At 46.0% G+C, this 17,386-nt stretch overlaps 1 long non-coding RNA gene across 2 annotated transcripts in view; it reads left to right on the top strand.

Annotated features, from left to right (window-relative positions):
- Positions 1–686: 686 nt before the first annotated feature.
- The window catches only part of LOC103220893 (uncharacterized), a 69,174-nt gene continuing 52,474 nt past the window's right edge, over positions 687–17,386 (top strand). Inside the window, exon 1 of one of the 2 annotated variants that reach the window (XR_012095182.1) lies at positions 687–981. This is a non-coding gene — a long non-coding RNA (uncharacterized lncRNA). The remainder of the gene's footprint in view (positions 982–17,386) is intronic. The other variant, XR_012095184.1, reaches the window with a different exon arrangement.

The raw sequence follows: 17,386 nt of genomic DNA on the forward strand, positions 1-17,386 counted from the left end.
ATATATTAGAATGGTGATGCTGGGAAGAACTTTGGCAATCAGCCAAACTAACTGCTTGAAAGCCAGGGAGATACTGACGTCCAGGCACCAAGTAACTTGCACACATCTTTAAAGTTAATTTAGTGTTATTTCTGGAACTGGAACCCAGCTCTCCAGGTCTCCTTAGTCTCAGTTCTATGCTCTTATGTGTCTCTTGCATTCTTCCAACAACATAATTAATATTCCAATGTGCATTATTAATTTCCTACATGGTTACTTTTTTTTGTATCCATGTCTCCCCAGTCAACTATATCCTTTCCATATGGAGTCTTAGAGTCATATAAATTAAATGAGAACAACGTGTTATACAGGAATAAGGGAATAGTTGCTGTACTTTTTTAAAAAATAAAATGACTTCAATCGGTAGGTATTTATGGAAAAACACTAGAATCTTTATAAATATCTTTAGGCTTAAATATATTTTAATTGGCTGCACTAATAAAAGAGAAGGACTTCAACAGAAGCCTTGGGATTAATAATTACTTTGCTAAAAATGATGAATTCTTGGCTGGTATGTTTGCAGGGATCGGGCTGTGAGTCCCTGAACGGCTGGAACCCTGGCAGAGAGGAGCCCGGAGTGTCGAAAGAGGGGCATCACAGAACAGATGCATCCTACAGAGACTGGAGGACTCCGAGCTTGGGGAAGAGACAGTTAAAGCTTCCCCGTGAGAGCGAGTTATATCATGCAGCGCCAGTGCCAGGTCAGCAGTCTGGCTGGAGCTGGACCGGCTGGTGGCGCCAGGCAGTGCCAAGCACCCCTGGCAGCCCTGCAGAGGGTTCTCAAATACAGATTTCATTCTGCAGTCCCGGCAGTGCTTTGACGACTGCCTCACTAAAGGAAGCTAAAAGCTGTGCCGATGCCTCCCAGACGAGCCTCGTTGGAAGCACAGAACCTTCACGACTCGGAGCCGCTGACACGGTGACAAAGGGAGCCCTGCTCAGGTGAGACGAGGCTCCGGGGGTTCGGATGCTGGTCGTCTGGTGCAGGTCTCTGCCGTGTGCATGAGAACAAGTCCGGCTGCCAGGCTGGACACTGCTATCAGACAGATTGATTTGCTAAGAGTCTTTCGGCATTTCCCTAATTCCTTTTTGAAAAGCAAGAGCTAGGCTGATCATGCACCTGGGTCTTAAAGCCCCCTCTAAAATCGGGGAGATGGCTTTAGAGAGGATCCAGCTTAGGAGAAATCTAGCTCTGACTCTCGGATGTGTCCGCAACTGCCCTGAGTCTGCTGGGCAGGTTCCCAGAGGTGATTCCTCTCCGTAGTCTGTGAACTCATCACGGAATGCTGGCAATGGACTATTCCAGGGGGTCTGGAGTGCTGAGTTCGAGTTCAGAACCTGTCCTAGCAGCACCAGGAAGCCCTGTGGTGTTGGGCAAGTCACATAACCTCTTGGTGTTTCTGTTCTCCATTGAAAAAGATGGTTATGAATTTGCCATGACAGGTTGAAGCTCTTTAGGGGTAAAACTGTGCCCTATTTACCTTCGTTTGCTGAGTCCTTGGCACAAGGCCTGGTGTTTGACACACCTAAAAATTGCCCATGGACTCGGTGCTTTGAGACAGAAAAGGTGATGATAAGATGCAGATGTAAACTTGGAAAGGCCGTGAGATCTAGGTTACAGTCCCAGTGAAGTCAGCTACCCGTTCAGAGCCCTGTAAAATGAACACAGCCAGGTTTTGTGTTGTGTGGTGACTCAGTGCAGATGTGAGTCAATCTTAGGTTCATGGTGGGCACTTCAGCAGGTGCCAGCCCTGGTGGCCTTAGCTTTGTGGATGTCAGACCCCAGCGACAGGTCTAAGGGTTGGAGAGGAGACTGGGAGTGATCTCAGGCTCTGGGATGAGGGCGTATTTGGAATAGTGTGGCTGAAGCCCTGTCATGATGACCAAATGGCTCTGATGACTCTGAGCCATTTTCCCCAGTTGGAGTCAACCTCCAGGATGACTGATCCACTGGGCAGGTTCTGCTGTTAAGAGACAACATGGTGCTCGCAGTCAGGCAGATTTTCTTGTTTCAATACCAAACAGTTACATCCAGAAGACAAATAGGACCGTGTTAGCTTCCTGATTAAATCTCCCTTGCCTCCCTCACTTCCTTGGGGGCCCTGTCGAGCTTCTTCCTTTGCCTGACTGCATTGATATTGGAGTACGTGATCTCCATTCTCTTGCTGCTATATTCCCTTCTGGCCTTATTTTGTGAGATGCCCTGCTTCATTGCTTCCGTGACAACTATTGCTTGTATTTTCCTGCTTGCTTCCCAATATTTCTCATCTTCATGCCTCTGCTTAAGCTGGGCACCCCCTCCAGTGACCTGAATGACTTGTATTCATTGTTTAAGGCTACGCTGAGCTCCTGCTTCCTTCAAAACAGCTCCCTAGGCTCTTTTAGGTGTTTCTCTCTTGTCCTGACAAACACCCAGCGTTGTATCTATCACGTAAGATTGTCCTGCCGTTATCTACACCCTGCCCCACTCACCTGTGCTCCTTGAAGGCAGGGACTGTGGTTTCACATCCTGATATATTCAGAGTCTAGTGCAGTGCCTGGCTCACAGGAGGGAGAACCTTGTCCAACTGTGGGGAGGAAGAAAGAATATCCAATTCCTGGGAAGATAACAGGGGGCTTCCAAGAGTTTCATGGTCCTTAAGAAGATTGTGGCTCTAGATGACAACAACAACCAGGAAACAAAGCAGAAGCCCAGAGCCCAGACACCAGCGTTGGGGGTCTCGGGGAGGCTGCAGCTCAAGGGATGGGGGACACGGGTGCTCTGGGCTCACTGCAGGGAGAGAGATGCCCACAGGTGAAGGCGCCCGGCTCCTGCAAGGCACCAGCCTTGGTTTGCGCTATGCTGGATGGAGTGGAGGCTGAACCCTGGTCTCACAATGGAAGTGAGATTGAATGGTGGGGTAGACAGTGAGGTCAAGCACTCAGTGAGGATCAGTTGCATTGTTAGATTATTTATTCCAGCACTGATTTGCTCCCAGATGACGGTATGTTGTTTTCGGACTTGGATAATTTACACAAAGAGGTTTTTAAGGCGCTGACTTTGTCCCAGAATGGAAGCCTGAGGCCCTCTGGTGTAGGTAGTGAGGAGATCTTTCTGGTGGAGGCTGGGTGCACGCAGGCTGTATTTCTAATTAGCCATGCGGCAGGACAAGGAGGACCACAGCCTCCATGGTTCTTCCTGTTGGACGTGACCATCCTTTGAGCAGAGATTGCTACAAAGGCAAAGCTGGAACAGCATGGATGCCTAACTGTGCCCATGAGCAGAGTCTTTGGGTTGTGTCCGACACATCTCACGCTAGTTTAGGCAAGAGAGGAAATGTATTGGGTCAGGTGACCAGAAAGATCAAATACAACTGTGACCCAGCTGGACCCATGGGCTGAATAAAGTCAACAAATATAAGTCTTGTTTTTTGTTCATATTTTCTCTGCTTCTCAAGTTTGCTTTTTTTCCTGAGTTCTCTTTCGTACAAGCAAACACTCTCCATGGATTGTCAAAGAGAACTCTGACAGTTCTCATTAGTAACTCCAGTGATAAAAGAGGACCCCTTTCCCTAAAGTTCACGCTAAATCGTCGGGTCCTTTGTTTGGCCTTGTTTGGCTCCCAGACACATCCCAAATACAGCCCTGGGGTCCAGGGATGCAGTGTTCTGAGAGGCCCAGCCTGGGTCAGTCCCTTCCCTGGCCCTGCCCCAGCCCCATATGAGAAGTGCATGCAATAAAGCTACAACCCAAACTGGCAGGGCAAGAGGGGAACTTATAAATTATCTAGTTGACTTCCCTCATTTTAGGTTTATTAATTTGGGAAAGGAGCAGTGCTGTGAACATTTTATATAGTTACTGGTTAAAATCTAGAGAATTAAAAGAAGGGAAAATAAATAAAAAACGCACATAATTCTGTAACATTTAAATGTACTTCTGATCATTTGATTTTTCCCAAATACTTTTAAAGTTATCTACATCATTTGAAATATATTAATATTTTGGAGCTCTGAATTTACCTTAACCATTTTTCCTTGTCATTCATTTTTTAAAATTATTTAATGACCTTCCTTAGCACGAATGTACACATTTATCAAAATTCATTCAGTCATTCCCCTAGTATCAATACCTTCTTTTTAGGGCTGAAGAAATTGAGGTCTAGAGAAGGGAAGTGATCTTCCAAGATTGGCGGCAGAGCTGAGACAATCTTGTTTATACCTTATTTACCAAAGTTAAATTACCTACCTAAGGTCTTTATCTCTCTATATATACAGATAGATATCTGGAAGACATGAAAAAGTGATTACATTTTTTTTTTTCCTTTTGGTGGCTTTAAGAATGATAGATAGGCCAGGCATGATGATTCATGCCTGTAATTCCAGCATTTTGGGAGGCCAAGGATGGCAGATCATCTGTGGTCAGGAGTTCAAGACCAGCCTGGCCAACATGGTGAAACCCCATCTCTACTAAAAATACAAAAATTAGCCGGGCGTGGTGGCAGGCACCTGTAATCCCAGCTACTTGGAAGGCTGAGGCAGGAGAATCACTTGAACCTGGGAGGCAGAGGTTGCGGTGAGCCGAGATTGCGCCATTGCACCCTAGCCTGGGTGACAAGAGCAAGACTCCATCTCAAAACAATAAATAAATAAAGAATTGTCAGATAAAAAAGAGAGACATATTCGAGCTAAGTAAAATGTTCCTCCCAAAATGAGGCCATCTGAAACCCTGATGAGAAGTTATCCTCAGAGGAGAGGCCAGTGGGGCAGGTAGAAGCTGGGTTAGTTACCGTGGGGTGGGGGGAGGGCATCAGCAGTGAACTTTTCTACATTTGCAAAGACGAAGAATATATTGACAATGCACACTCTTCATGAAGGGCCACATGTAGGTGCTGCCTCTGCCTGTACATTTTCATTCATTTCACAGATATTGATTGCTCCCCTACTCTGGGCAAGGCACCGTTCTAGGCACTGAGGATAAGCAGAGAGAAAAGAGAAAGGTGGCACCGAAAATTAGACAAAGAAATAAATGAAAATGAAGAAGACAAGATGGAGATGGGTGTTAACTCAAATGGTGAGCAATGATGAGGACTGGGGAGTGCTGGATTGGGACTAAGTTATCAAAGTGGCTACTTAGGAAGGGAGGATTTGGTTGAATTGTGAAGGAGAATACGGGCTGGAAGAGAGAGCCTCTCAAGCCATGGTGAGCTGGTGCAAAGGTCCTGGGGTAGGCGGTGCAGGGCTTGTTTGAGGAACAGAAGGAAGGCCAGCCTGTGTGGCCCATGGCTGAGGCTAAGAGGAAGGTGTGGAGCCAGGCTAGGCTGAGGTCAGGGAGAGGCAGGGCCAGGCAAGGGCTTTGTATTTCTTTCAAAGTGTTCTGGGAAGCTCTGGGGAGTTTTGCAGCTGGATGGTGCCGTGCTCTCATTTCTATGTGGGAAGATCGCACTGGCTTCTCTGAAAGCGCAGATTTTGTGGAGCCAGGAATGGCAGCAGTGAGGCTGGTGAGGAGGGTATTGTGAAGGCTCAGGCAGAACACCCTGGTGCCTCGTACTGGCTTGGAAAAATCAGCTGGGAGGGGCTGCGTGGAGAGCAGGCCACAGGTCACAGCAGAATTGAATGGCGCTGGTGACGGGATGGTGAGTGGTGGCCTGTTTAGGGAAAAGGGAAAATTAAAGAGAAGCCTTACCATTTTTAAAACACGTGAGAATTTAACACCCAATCTGTTTGTCCTTCATTTTCTACTTTGTTCAGGAGAAAAAGTAGACAAGAGGGAGAAATTGAAATTCAAATAACCCAACACTCAGGCAGATTGCCGGCAGCATGCGTACCTCTCACCAGCACAGTGAGGAAGGGGCCTGCGTCACTCCACAGATGAGGCAGGGTCCCGCAGCTCCTAAGGGGTGGAACTAGGATTGGAAACCACTCCTCCTGGCTCATCTTTTCCTGCTAAGAGTGCTGCACCAGCTCTGGAGGAAGCCTCAGGAGCGGTTACACGGGTCTCAGCTGCCTGTGTATTTGAGTGGCCATGGAGGATGGAATTTATGCTGCTGGAATAATCAGAGCCACTGCCCCTCATCCGCAGAGGAGACACACCATCCTGTAACTGCAGAGCTCCCATGCCTCGCTTTCGAATTGGTCATAAGCTGGAGGCTGGTGTTCTCTCTCCTCACCCCTCAGACCCAAGTTCCCCAACTCCTCTCACCGCCCCCAGCCACCCCTTTAATGACCCATAAACAAGCAGCTCCATGCACCACACTCTGAGGGGCTCCAGCGAGGGGAGGAGGAGACTCTTCTGGAGAAGGGCTGCACCCGAGTTACTGAGTCAGCGAAAAAGCACCTTTCTCCAGGCCTAGAGCAAAACACAGTCAGCTTTCGCAGGAGTGGTTTCCTGGCCATGAGCGTAGGGGACAGGGCTGGCTGCAACCGGGGCTGCCAAGGGCCCAGGTTCTGTGCTGGAAACAAGAAGATGGACTCGGAAATACGGCGCTGAGGTGGGTGGGCTTCAGTCAGAACCACCGCCCCCACGTTCCTGCCCCAGGCTTCTCTCTCAGGCTTTCCTTCCAGGCCCTGCCGTTCTGCCTTCCTTAGGAAGCGGCCGTGGTTCCACTTTAGGCTGCCAGGAAGCCTCCTCTGCCCCTCTTCCCCTAGCGTTACAGCGTTCACTATTTACCTTCCATTTTGCACAGTTTATCACTGGAGTTTAAGAACACTTTCTATGTGTAGAACAAGCATTCGCACATGCCACAACATACAGTGACCTGTTTTGTGCCATGTGTTGTGCTACTGTATGCAAATTAAAGATGAAGTTAACATTCTCTGTTGCTGGCTTTTCCCAGTGTGTGGGTATCCATTAGAGACTTCAATTCTTTGTAAATATTTCAAAGGAAGAAATTCAGAGAGATGATGTGAAGGTTGTGAAATTCCCCATCATAAAATCAGAAACTGACTAAAGCTGGAACATGCAAAGCCAATACTGATTTCAGCAGCAAAACCAAAATCAGGACAAGCAGACACAATCTTTTCATAATTAAAAAAGAAAATGAGCTCATGTGAAGAGATGTCATCACCGTAACATGTGATATGATGTAACTTGAGGATGCTTTTGGATACACTGCAATAATTCAGCTAACGCTAACATAAAAATGAAAGAAATTTTTCCACATCTGTATTATGAGTAAATGAATTAGGCAATGAATAATTTGTTTGCTCTAAAATGTCATTTTCATAAACACAATTTAAGCATTATATTTTTATGATGATATCTTTCATTTTAAAGTTATTTTTACTTAGTGTTTATTGTATGTTAATGCGCTCTCTTTCTGTTCCTTTTTTACTGTCAAAAGTCCATATCAGGTAGAGACAATTTTTGATGGCTACTATAATATATAATCTTGTTAGAATATATTGGCCCATAATAACAAATTGTGCATTTATCATAGTATGTGTTTTACCAAAAAATCTACTTTAATGTAACCCTACTACAGAAAAAAAATTCAGTGTTTATTATTTCAGTCCGTTTTTACTTTTGTTTTTTAAAAAGTGCTTTCACAAATACAGAATAATTAATCTATGCATGCTCTAAAATAAGGACTCTAGTACAGATAGCTGCAGAAACATAGATAGAAAAATCACTTATGTTGCCTGAGGGAGATGGTTAGGAAACAGTACTGAGATAAGATATAATTTAAAATGGGTTTTGAAGAATGCATAGGAGTTTGTCAAGCTGTAAAGGAAGAGAAGGACATCTCATAGTGTACAGCCTAGACAAGCAAAAATCTAGATAGAGAAGTACATAGTATATAGTGTCAGAACAGTAGGAGCTAGAAATAAAAAATATGAAATCTGTGTAGTGCAACAAAAGCTATGACCCCAGAAGAAAGGCTGCATGTTAATAAATGCAAAAGGAGGCCAGGAGAGGTGGTTTGCTCATGCCTGTAATGTAATCCCAGTACTTTGGGAGGCCAAGGCAGGAGGATTACGTGAGGTCAGGAGTTCGAGACCAGCCTGCCAACATGGTGAAACCTTGTCTCTGCTAAAAATAGAAAAGTTAGCCAGGCATGGCAGCAGGCACCTGTAATCTCAGCTACTCGGGAGTCTGAGGCAGGAGAATCGCTTGAACCCAGGAAGCAGAGGATGCAGTGAATCGAGATTGCACCATTGCACTCTAGCCTGGGTGACAGAGTGTGACTGAGTCTCAAAATAAATAAATAAACAAATAAACAAATACAAAAGGAGACAGTGAAATTGAGCTAGGCCATGAGAATGGGATTTGAGCCCCCCAGCTTTCTCCGTTCTATTCTCACCTCTGTCTTCTCCAAAACAGCCCAGCTTTGGAGCTCCATGTTGGCGGCTGCAGGAGGCTTCAGATCTAATTTAACTGGTCTTTTCAGGGCCACCTATCAGCTTGCACCTCCTCCAGGAAACCGTCCTGGCTCTCCGGCTCTCCAGCTCCCATAGGCATGTTCTTCTCTAACATCTTGCAGTCCCTTCTGGTGCATATTTAGAATCAGTGGCTCCTGTCCTTCTTCTTCCCATTTTCCACTTCTCAAGTCTCTCACTTGGCCTGAAGTGCCTTCCAGACCCAAGAACTTCCCACTTCCTCCACGTTCTGGCTCACAAATTGAATAGAGATGCTCGTGGGGTACACACAGTGGACTGCTAAGCAGCAGGGGTAAACCCCCAGGGCTGAGCAGGCCCAATCTTAATACACTTGGAACCAGACACTGCTGCCAGGAGGATTGTGCTGACCCATTGTCCTGCTACTGAAGTGTTTGGTCCATGAACCAGCAGCATCAGTGTGCCCTGCAGGCTTGCTGGAAACGCAGATTCTCAGGCGCCACCTCCAGACCCATGTGACTTGTATGCACCAGGAAGTCAGAGAAGCTCTGGTGTTGCCCCCACACGCTACTCTCCTGGGTTAAGCAGAGCTAGGTCTAGGTAAAGAGAGGAACTTCCGGCAAGGCCTGGGGGCCTGGCTACTTTCCTGGCAGGGAGCCTGGCACAGCAATGGTAGTGGCACTTAATCCTGCCTGCACACAGGCATCGTCCAGTGTGAACCGATGCCGGGCCCTCTTGTCAAAGATCTGATTAAATTGGTCTGGGATGTGCCCAAGAATGGGTCCTGTTTTGTTCCCAGATTATCCTAATCTGTGCCCAGAGTGGACCCAGTGGTCATCATAGGATAGAACATTCTCCTCCCCAAGAGAACAAGGGATGAGGAGGCCAAGCTGTCCCATTGGCATAGCCTTCAGCTGCTAGGGCCAGGTTTCTTTAATCAGCCTGGCACAGGGTAGCTGGGCACTGAACATGCAGACTTGGCATGAACCCAGGCCAGAGAGCAGCTTCCAGGGAGAGCCAATATTATAACTATATCAGTGGAGAGGCTCCGTCCAAGAAGAGCCCTCTGGGATGGTAGAAATGATTCCTTCATTCACTGGTAGAGAAACTGGGCTCCAGCCCTGGCACTGACTGGAAGTCACTCCTAAGGGGCCCTCCAGCAGCCCAGCTTTGAAGCTCCCGGTTGGTGGCTGCAGGCTTCAGGGTGCAGCCCTGCAGTGGCCTTTGCTGCTAAGATAGAATCAGAGTCCTTCACATGGCATATGAAGCTGCATGTCCTGGTCCTCACTTGCCTTTCAAGCCTCATTTTTGGCATTCCCTGCCTCAAAATTCACATTGCAATAAAGAGTTGCATACAATTGTGCACACACATGACAGCTGTCTCCTCTGACTGTTTTTGGATGCCTGTCTCCTTCCTCAGGGGCTCGTCCACATTCGTGCTCCTCACATGTGAAGCATCAGCACTTTTCCTAGGATGACTCCTTGGTCCTGGCCCAGTCTGGGCTCAGCATTCTTCTCTGTGATAGGCGGTTCCCACCCGCCACAGACAAGGCTGTCAAAAGCCTCCCTAAGTCATCTATTGCCACCTCCATCCTCCACAGAGCCTGTGTCCCATGTCCATCTTCAGAATCACAGTAAACTGAGCAGTGTCTAAAATCTGGCATTGCATAGTCAAGGTGTCTAACATTTGGGCAAGAAAACGTGAACTGCCCTGGGAAACCCACACAGGATTTTTCCTGACATTCAGCTGGACCTGCCCAACTGAAGCCTTTCTCTGGGTTCCTGCCCCAACACAAAGAGCTCCAACGGCATGGGAAAGCAAATCTAGAGCCAGGGTCAGCCCACTGCAGCCCACAGGCAGAGGCCCAACACTGCCTCTATTGTAGCTAAAGCTTCGTTGGAGCACACCCACACCCACGTCCACACCCACTTGTGGCCCTTGGCAAGGGAAGTTTGCCAACTCTTGCTCTAGAGAACCCTGAAACCGACCCTTGGCACCTGGGGTACTGCTTCTTGTCCTAAGCCTAGTCTTATTTTCTTATTGCATGTGAACATAGATAACAAATTATATCTAATAAGATTGAGTTTTAGGGTTCCTGAAAAGGTGTAGAACTTGGGGTCAGATGCCCTGGTTTTAACTTCCGGTTCTGTAGTCCACAAGGTCTAGGGCCTTGAGAAAGTAAGAAAATGCCTCCAATTCTTGGTCTCCTTATCTGTCCAGGGATCAATCTCCACCCTCCAAATGGATCTAAGGTCTTGGTGAGTAAGGGAAAACCTTTCATGCCATTGAAAATGCTGCCCAGTGACCCTCCAGAGGAGAGGGAGTCTTGCAAATCCATCTTGTTGGGAGGGGTCTGTTTGTGAATGACATTAGATCTCTGTCCAAATTTGCCTTAAACTGCAGCCAACTACTTCTGGTGCCAAATTCTACCCTGTCTCCTTACTTTTTTGCTTTTGCTTCTAGTCTCTTCTACCAGGAATGACCCCAACCTCCCATCTCTCCTTCAGACCAGACCTGGATGATGCTGAGCAGGAGCACCTGCCTCAGGCACCTTTTATCTCAGTCCAGCCTCATCCCACCCTTTTCTGACCATCCCACACTAGGGGCACCCACACCCACCTCTCCATCCAGGGTACTGGCCAAGCTGAGCCTTTCCTGGTGATACTTCGTTCTCCCCAGCAGTGAGCACAGAGGCTCAGCACGTGTTTGCTGAATGGACTTCACCCATTCCCTATTTTCTTTCTCCCTCTCTCTCCTTCTCCACTTCCCACTTGTTACCGGTAGCTGACAATTACACAACAGCAGAAAGAGGTGAAGCAGGCAGCGTGGGACCAGAGAATAGACAGGAAGACATGAGCTAGCTCAGTGTTGCACCCATAAGCTCAGATTTTGAATAAAATGTTCTCTATCCAACAGGACTTATCATCTGTAAGATTAGCTGGAAGGTAGTAGAGAGAGTGAGTTTGTCATTTGTGGATTGTGAGCACAGAAGTGTGTGTATGCTTCCTTATTTGTAAAGAGGTAGCCACCATATCCCGATTCATTTTGTACTCACATTTTGTCCCTGGATGGCAAGGTAGAATTGATTAGAAATAATGGCTGGGAGCAAGCAGGGAAGAGAGGGCTAACACAGGCTCAGCTTGCAAATCTGAGTCTGGCTCACTGTTGAGATGATGCAGGGTGCAGGCAGAGTGACCACAGAGCCTGTACCTCTACATCTTGGTCCAGGGCTGCAAGAAGCTGAATCTTGGCTTCCATGCCATGCCAGGGCTCACACAGTTTTCATGGTTTTATTGACAAAAGTGATTCAATGACTAAAATTAAACAGAGTCAGGCATTTGAGACCATCAGGAAGCAATGAATCAATGTGAGAATGCGAATTGCCCAGAAGGCTGAGCATTCATCTTTTAGGCTTCTTAACTTTTTCATACTTAGGTCATTTTGTATGCAGATCCTTTAAATTTATTACATAATTTTCTTTCTCCTTAAGAAGAGCAAACAATGCATATTGTGACGTAGCACAGTGATACTTCTGGAATTCCACAGTGAAGTTTCTCTGCTCTTTCAAATAGCCCCAGGTTACCATATCTTTAGCATTTCTATGTTTGTTTTGGTAGTTTTCAATGTTTTATCTTTTTTATTTCTCTGTCAGTTGTCATCTCTTACTTCTTCTGCTCTTGGTGCATTTCCCTATAATAGTAATGTTTCTCAGGGAATATTTTTTTCTAATCTAGAGAGAACTAGAAATATGAATGAGGAAGCTGGTTAAATATACATATGTAAATTAAGAGCAACCTGAATTTGAGTGAAGATTTGGAGAGTTCTAAAGAAAGTCAAGGACATGGCATTATAACAAGGATTTTGTAGATTTCACTTCAACTGATACAGAGGTTTTATGTATGCATGCTCTTATTTGTATCTTATTGTTGTTTAGTTTCTTGTTTTGTAGCTTTTGTCCATTTTACTAATTAATGAGATTGCTAAAAGGCTAGGTTAGGACTATTTGAAGTATTTTGACTGCAACATGAATATTTCACTTTATATAATGATATAAAATGTTCAGGTTCAATTAAGTTGTTCAAATGCCTGATTAAGTGGCTAACAGGTATGAAACTCCTCTAAGTCTAAGACATGATTCTATTCTCTGAAGGTGACTCAGGAAGGGTAAGGGAGTTCATATCCCGCACACTAGACGAGAGCTTGAGTGCCATGACTTATGGACTCTCTAAGCTTTCTTGGAGAAATTTTCTGGATAGTTGAACAAGCTCGCCAAGAAAAGACAACTTTCTCTTTGTCTCTTTTCATTAAAAAGATGACTGCAGGCATTCACCATCTTAATTTTGGTTACTCACCTATTCGTAATATGTTTTAAATATAAAATGTGCGTGCTTTTGACCATTATTGCAAACAGGATGTCATGAGCAACATCTTCTGCTGCCTATGGCTGGTGCCTTTGTGTGTGTGTGTGTGTGTGTTTGTGTGTGTGTGTGTGTACATAAAATTTGTCAAAAAGGTGCTTTGATGGCCTTGGGTCACAGGTTAGTATTTGCCAGATGAATGACAGTGACACCCTCAGTTTGTGAATTCCATGCCTGTATATATTTGTATAATGAACTAAGTGAGGGCTCCTCTCACCCCAGAGCTGAGCAAAGAAAAATGGTCCTGGGAAACTCAGTCCCTTTGACACAGACATGGCAAACCCAAGGAGTCACACAGGCCAGGCAGCTGACACAAGGAGTGGAGTAGCAGGCTCAGTGCAGCAGGGAGACGCGCCCCGTCTGAGTTGGATGGCTTATCATTGCCAGGGGACACACACAGGCCTGGGGATGCCACATAGTCTAGAGTCCCACAGGAAGCTAGAGATCTCAGACAAGGAATCTCTCGACCTTTAAAACCCTGTACAGAGCAAAGAACTATGTCTGTGGAAGGAACGTGGCTTGAAGGCTACAAGTTTGTGACTTCTGCCTGGTATCATTAACAGAGGACAGATGTTCTCCACCGGGAGGTCCAGTCACCAATACAGACATAGAACTATTTTCTGAGTTTGGCTTAGTGATGATTGTGTGTGTGTGTGTGTGTGTGTGTGTGTATATATATAAAATCAATGTGAAGGTCAGCCTCTTTGGAAGGTATGCTGTTCCTGTTTTCCTCAGGCCTCACTGCTCTCTGTTATCTGACACTAGGCCCAATTCACACATTTATATTTTCTACCTGTTCTCTCTAAGCATTTGCATTTTTAACTGTGTATACAAAAAGCACTTTAATCTTTTCTCTGTTCACAGTTCTGGTTTCCAATCTAGTCAGGGAGCTAAAACAGCGGAACTGTTGACTAAGCAGAGCCCCAAGTGCTGTGAATAAAGTCCTATGGCCCGGCAGTGAGGGAGGGTCCAGCGTTTGCCCTCAGCTTTGACTGGGGTGTGGTGTGGCTTCTTTCTTCTTGAACTGTAGAGTCCTGGTCTGTAACACGCAGAGTTAATTGCGACATTAGAAACAAAACACACAAAGCATAGATTACAGCGCCCGACACCTCATAGGAACTCAATATGTGGAAACTCATTATCACTGTGGTTGTTATTTTCTGACGATTATTTTTATCAGTGTAACTTATGTCAATGGACAGGAGTGATAGCTAAACAGCTTTGGAATCACCCAATGCAGAAATGCTTATATTCATAAACTTCCAGAGTTCCTAAGCAGGGTGTTTCTTATCTCCAGATACAATAGACGTGGAATTCTAAAGCCCCAATTAAGTGGAAAAGGTCGCTTGAGAGGTAACAATAGGCCAGAACCAAGCAACAACAAAAAAGCTACTTAGTTTGGCAACCTTTGTTAAGAAGAATCCTTCAGAAAAGCCCCCCTCGGAATCCTATGAATGGGGCCTGAACCAGCCTCCATCCTCTGCCTGTCACACACAGGGTTAATTGAATACTTGGGTTGGGGGTAGGTCCCCCTTTTGTGGCAGTCACTGGTCACAAAACAAAAACCAATTGCTAGGTTCAGAAAGGGCTTTCCAGCTTACACTCTGTGCTAAAAGAAGCTCTCCAATTCTTCTTCCTGCTTGGCCAGGAGGAGGTGGGGAGAAAATTAAATCTTTCAAATACACCGAGTTTGCTGGAAAAGGTGAAAGTTTCATTGCAAATTCCTGATGGAATGCGGACTCTGGGTGGAAGCTTTGCTCCCTTTGTCTTCTGTGCCTTGAGTGTATTGCTGGCTCCTGCAGCAGCGTGGGTGGGGGATGGGAATCTGTCCAACTGAAACCCCAGCCCCCCACCTCCCTGTCCCTTAGTCCCCCAGTCTCCCCACCCACCCTTGTCCTTACCCCAAAATATTAGTCTGCAAGCAGTAATTAAACATTGGGGACCTGGAGATTTTGGATTCCAGTGGAGGAATGCAGCACTGAACACTGGGCCCTGAGTCTACACCTTTGCGTTGGGAGATTTCTTTAGTCACACATGGCTTCCCAGGTAAACACCCTGAAAACAGTTCCAGGCAGGAATTGAATGAACGCCTTACCCTTGCGTGTCATGAACTAGTTTGTTTAATTAGACAAGCATAAAATTATTACACTGAAAAATGTAAAATTGTAGCTAAAAATGGAGAGTTCACCTAGCTTTCGCAAGCCCTTCACAGAATATCTTTCCTAAATAGGATGTTTTCTTGGCCACTAAACATGTTTACTTTCTACAATAAACAAATGGGCACAGTGAAAGATAAGGGCTCTTGTGATCTAACAACTGTGCTCCAAGGATGTTATGTGTTCTTAGCCAAATTGTTCAATTTCTTTAGGCCTCAACTTCCTTCCTGTAAAATGTGTATGCCTATCTGAGGATTTAATCTGGGGATGAAATCTGAATTTTTTCTGGTTTAATTTTTCTAGATACTCAGGCCAAAATTCAGATTAAATTCAATTGCTCTAATTAATATATTTGATTATTTATTCAATAAAATAATGGTAATAGGCACTTTGTGAACACGTAGGTACGCAAAGCACTGCTCTAATTCACCTGCATGTGGCATTGTTTTAATTCTCAGAGTGGTTTTGTACTTGAACACTTTTATTATTCTCAATAGACAGACAGTGACACACTGGGCAAGTGAGGTTAAGCAGCAGGCCCAAGACCACTGAGGTAGCAAGAGACGGAGCCCAGATTCAAAGTGAGTTCTGCTGACTCCCAAGCTTATGCATTGAGCAAGACCCTATCTGTCCTCAGTCTGTGCACGATACTTCATCTAGAGGAATCGTATGCTCACTCCATTTTCATGTCCTTTACTCATTTCTCCTGGCTCAGTGTTTGGTTGGAGATCTACCTGGGAACGTTATAACCTCACGGAGGTTCGGGATGGATAGTCGGTGAACAAACAGGTATTTTATTTCTAAAGTAATCCTGCCCAGTTACTGTCCACCTGGGAAAGAAGGGAGGGCCAACATGTCACGAAAATGTTTCAGACACGCACCCAGGATGGTCCCACAAGCTGTTCTTGGGAGAAGTCCCTTGTGTCCGGGACTCTCTCCTGGTCTTTGAAGTGGTAGAATGGCGTCTTTCGGTATTTTCTGTAGGTGGATGTGTGCACCCAGGCCTGAAATCTCCATGCTGTGGAGTTCCAGTCACCAAGGAACAACAAGTTTAGTTCTAGTCCCCAAGGTCACAGAGGAGTGAGAATGTAGATCAGCCTTTTCTAACCACCATCCAGACACCTGGGTCTCCATCTTTCTTCCCAACATGGTGAGTGTTACCTTCAGGTGTGGACCAGCAAGAGGCAGGAGACCTGGGTTCCCATCCTGGCCTAGCTATTTCCCAGGGACATGACCCCAGTACCTATCCTCCTCCTGTGCCTGTCTCTCTGAGTGTGAGGTGGGAAGACAGAAAGGCAGGTAAACAGTAAGGGAGAATTCCTGGTATGACGTCGGACACTGGCGATTTAGGAGATGTGGAGACTTGAGTTTTCTTTTCCTTCCTGCTCAAGGCACATTCTGAAGAGACTTCCACAGCAGGCATGAAGGGAGCCATTTAGAAAGAGAGATGGGTTACTGGGGTCAAGGGGAGGTTCGGATGCCAGGTTCTTGGTGGGATTCTGGGCTGTGATCACCGGTAGTATTAATAATGGTGGCGGTGGTTATAGTAATAATAGCAGTAATACTTATTATAATTCCTGGATGTCCTTTGCTTTACACGGAGTTTCTAATTCTCACAAATCTTGTGAGGTAGGTAATTTATTTTTCCTAGTCACAGATGAGGGACCTGGCACCTGGGGAAGTAACTTAGGCAACACGGTGAAACCCCATCTCTACTAAAAAAAATACAAAAAACTAGCCGGGCGAGGTGGCGGGCGCCTGTAGTCCCAGCTACTCGGGAGGCTGAGGCAGGAGAATGGCGGGAACCCGGGAGGCGGAGCTTGCAGTGAGCCGAGATCTGGCCACTGCACCCCAGCCTGGGCGACAGAGCGAGACTCCGCCTCAAAAAAAAAAAAAAAAAAAAAAAAAAAAGATTCAGAGCCACAAAGGGGAGCTGCTTGTTTTAGCCTAGACTCTGATGGAAGTCCAGTTTTGCCCTCAGGGGGTAGAGCTCTCTTCCAGCAAAGCCCAAGCCTCCCTTAGCCCTGGGACCTGGTGCTGAGCCCCAGCCAGTGGACAGAGACGCTCTGGTAAATTGCCCCATTTCTTCCATCTCCCAGGGCAGATTGGGGCAAATGCTGTTGTTTTGCTTGTCTCTCTATTTCTATCTTCATTCTTCTCTCCACTCATCTTCCCTCAGACATAGTAGTAGAGAAAGTAGTAGAAATATATTGTATGCTACTTGATCTTAACTGAAAGGTTTTCCACAGTCCTACTGTAACGTTTGTGTGTAGAGAGGGAGCGGGGGGAGGGGGTGCATTCTGAATTGCGTCCCTTGCAATCTGCTTCTGTTTTCTCCGTGTTCACCAATTGGAGGCAATCCTATTGTATGAACAACTCAGTTTCTCTCTCACTCTTCTGCATCGTGCACTGCCGTCGGAGAGAGCTTTTTCTAAACATTCATGTGGATTACATAAAGGT

Source organism: Chlorocebus sabaeus, chromosome 14, assembly GCF_047675955.1.
Source record: "Chlorocebus sabaeus isolate Y175 chromosome 14, mChlSab1.0.hap1, whole genome shotgun sequence".
Taxonomy (NCBI): Eukaryota; Metazoa; Chordata; class Mammalia; order Primates; family Cercopithecidae; genus Chlorocebus; species Chlorocebus sabaeus.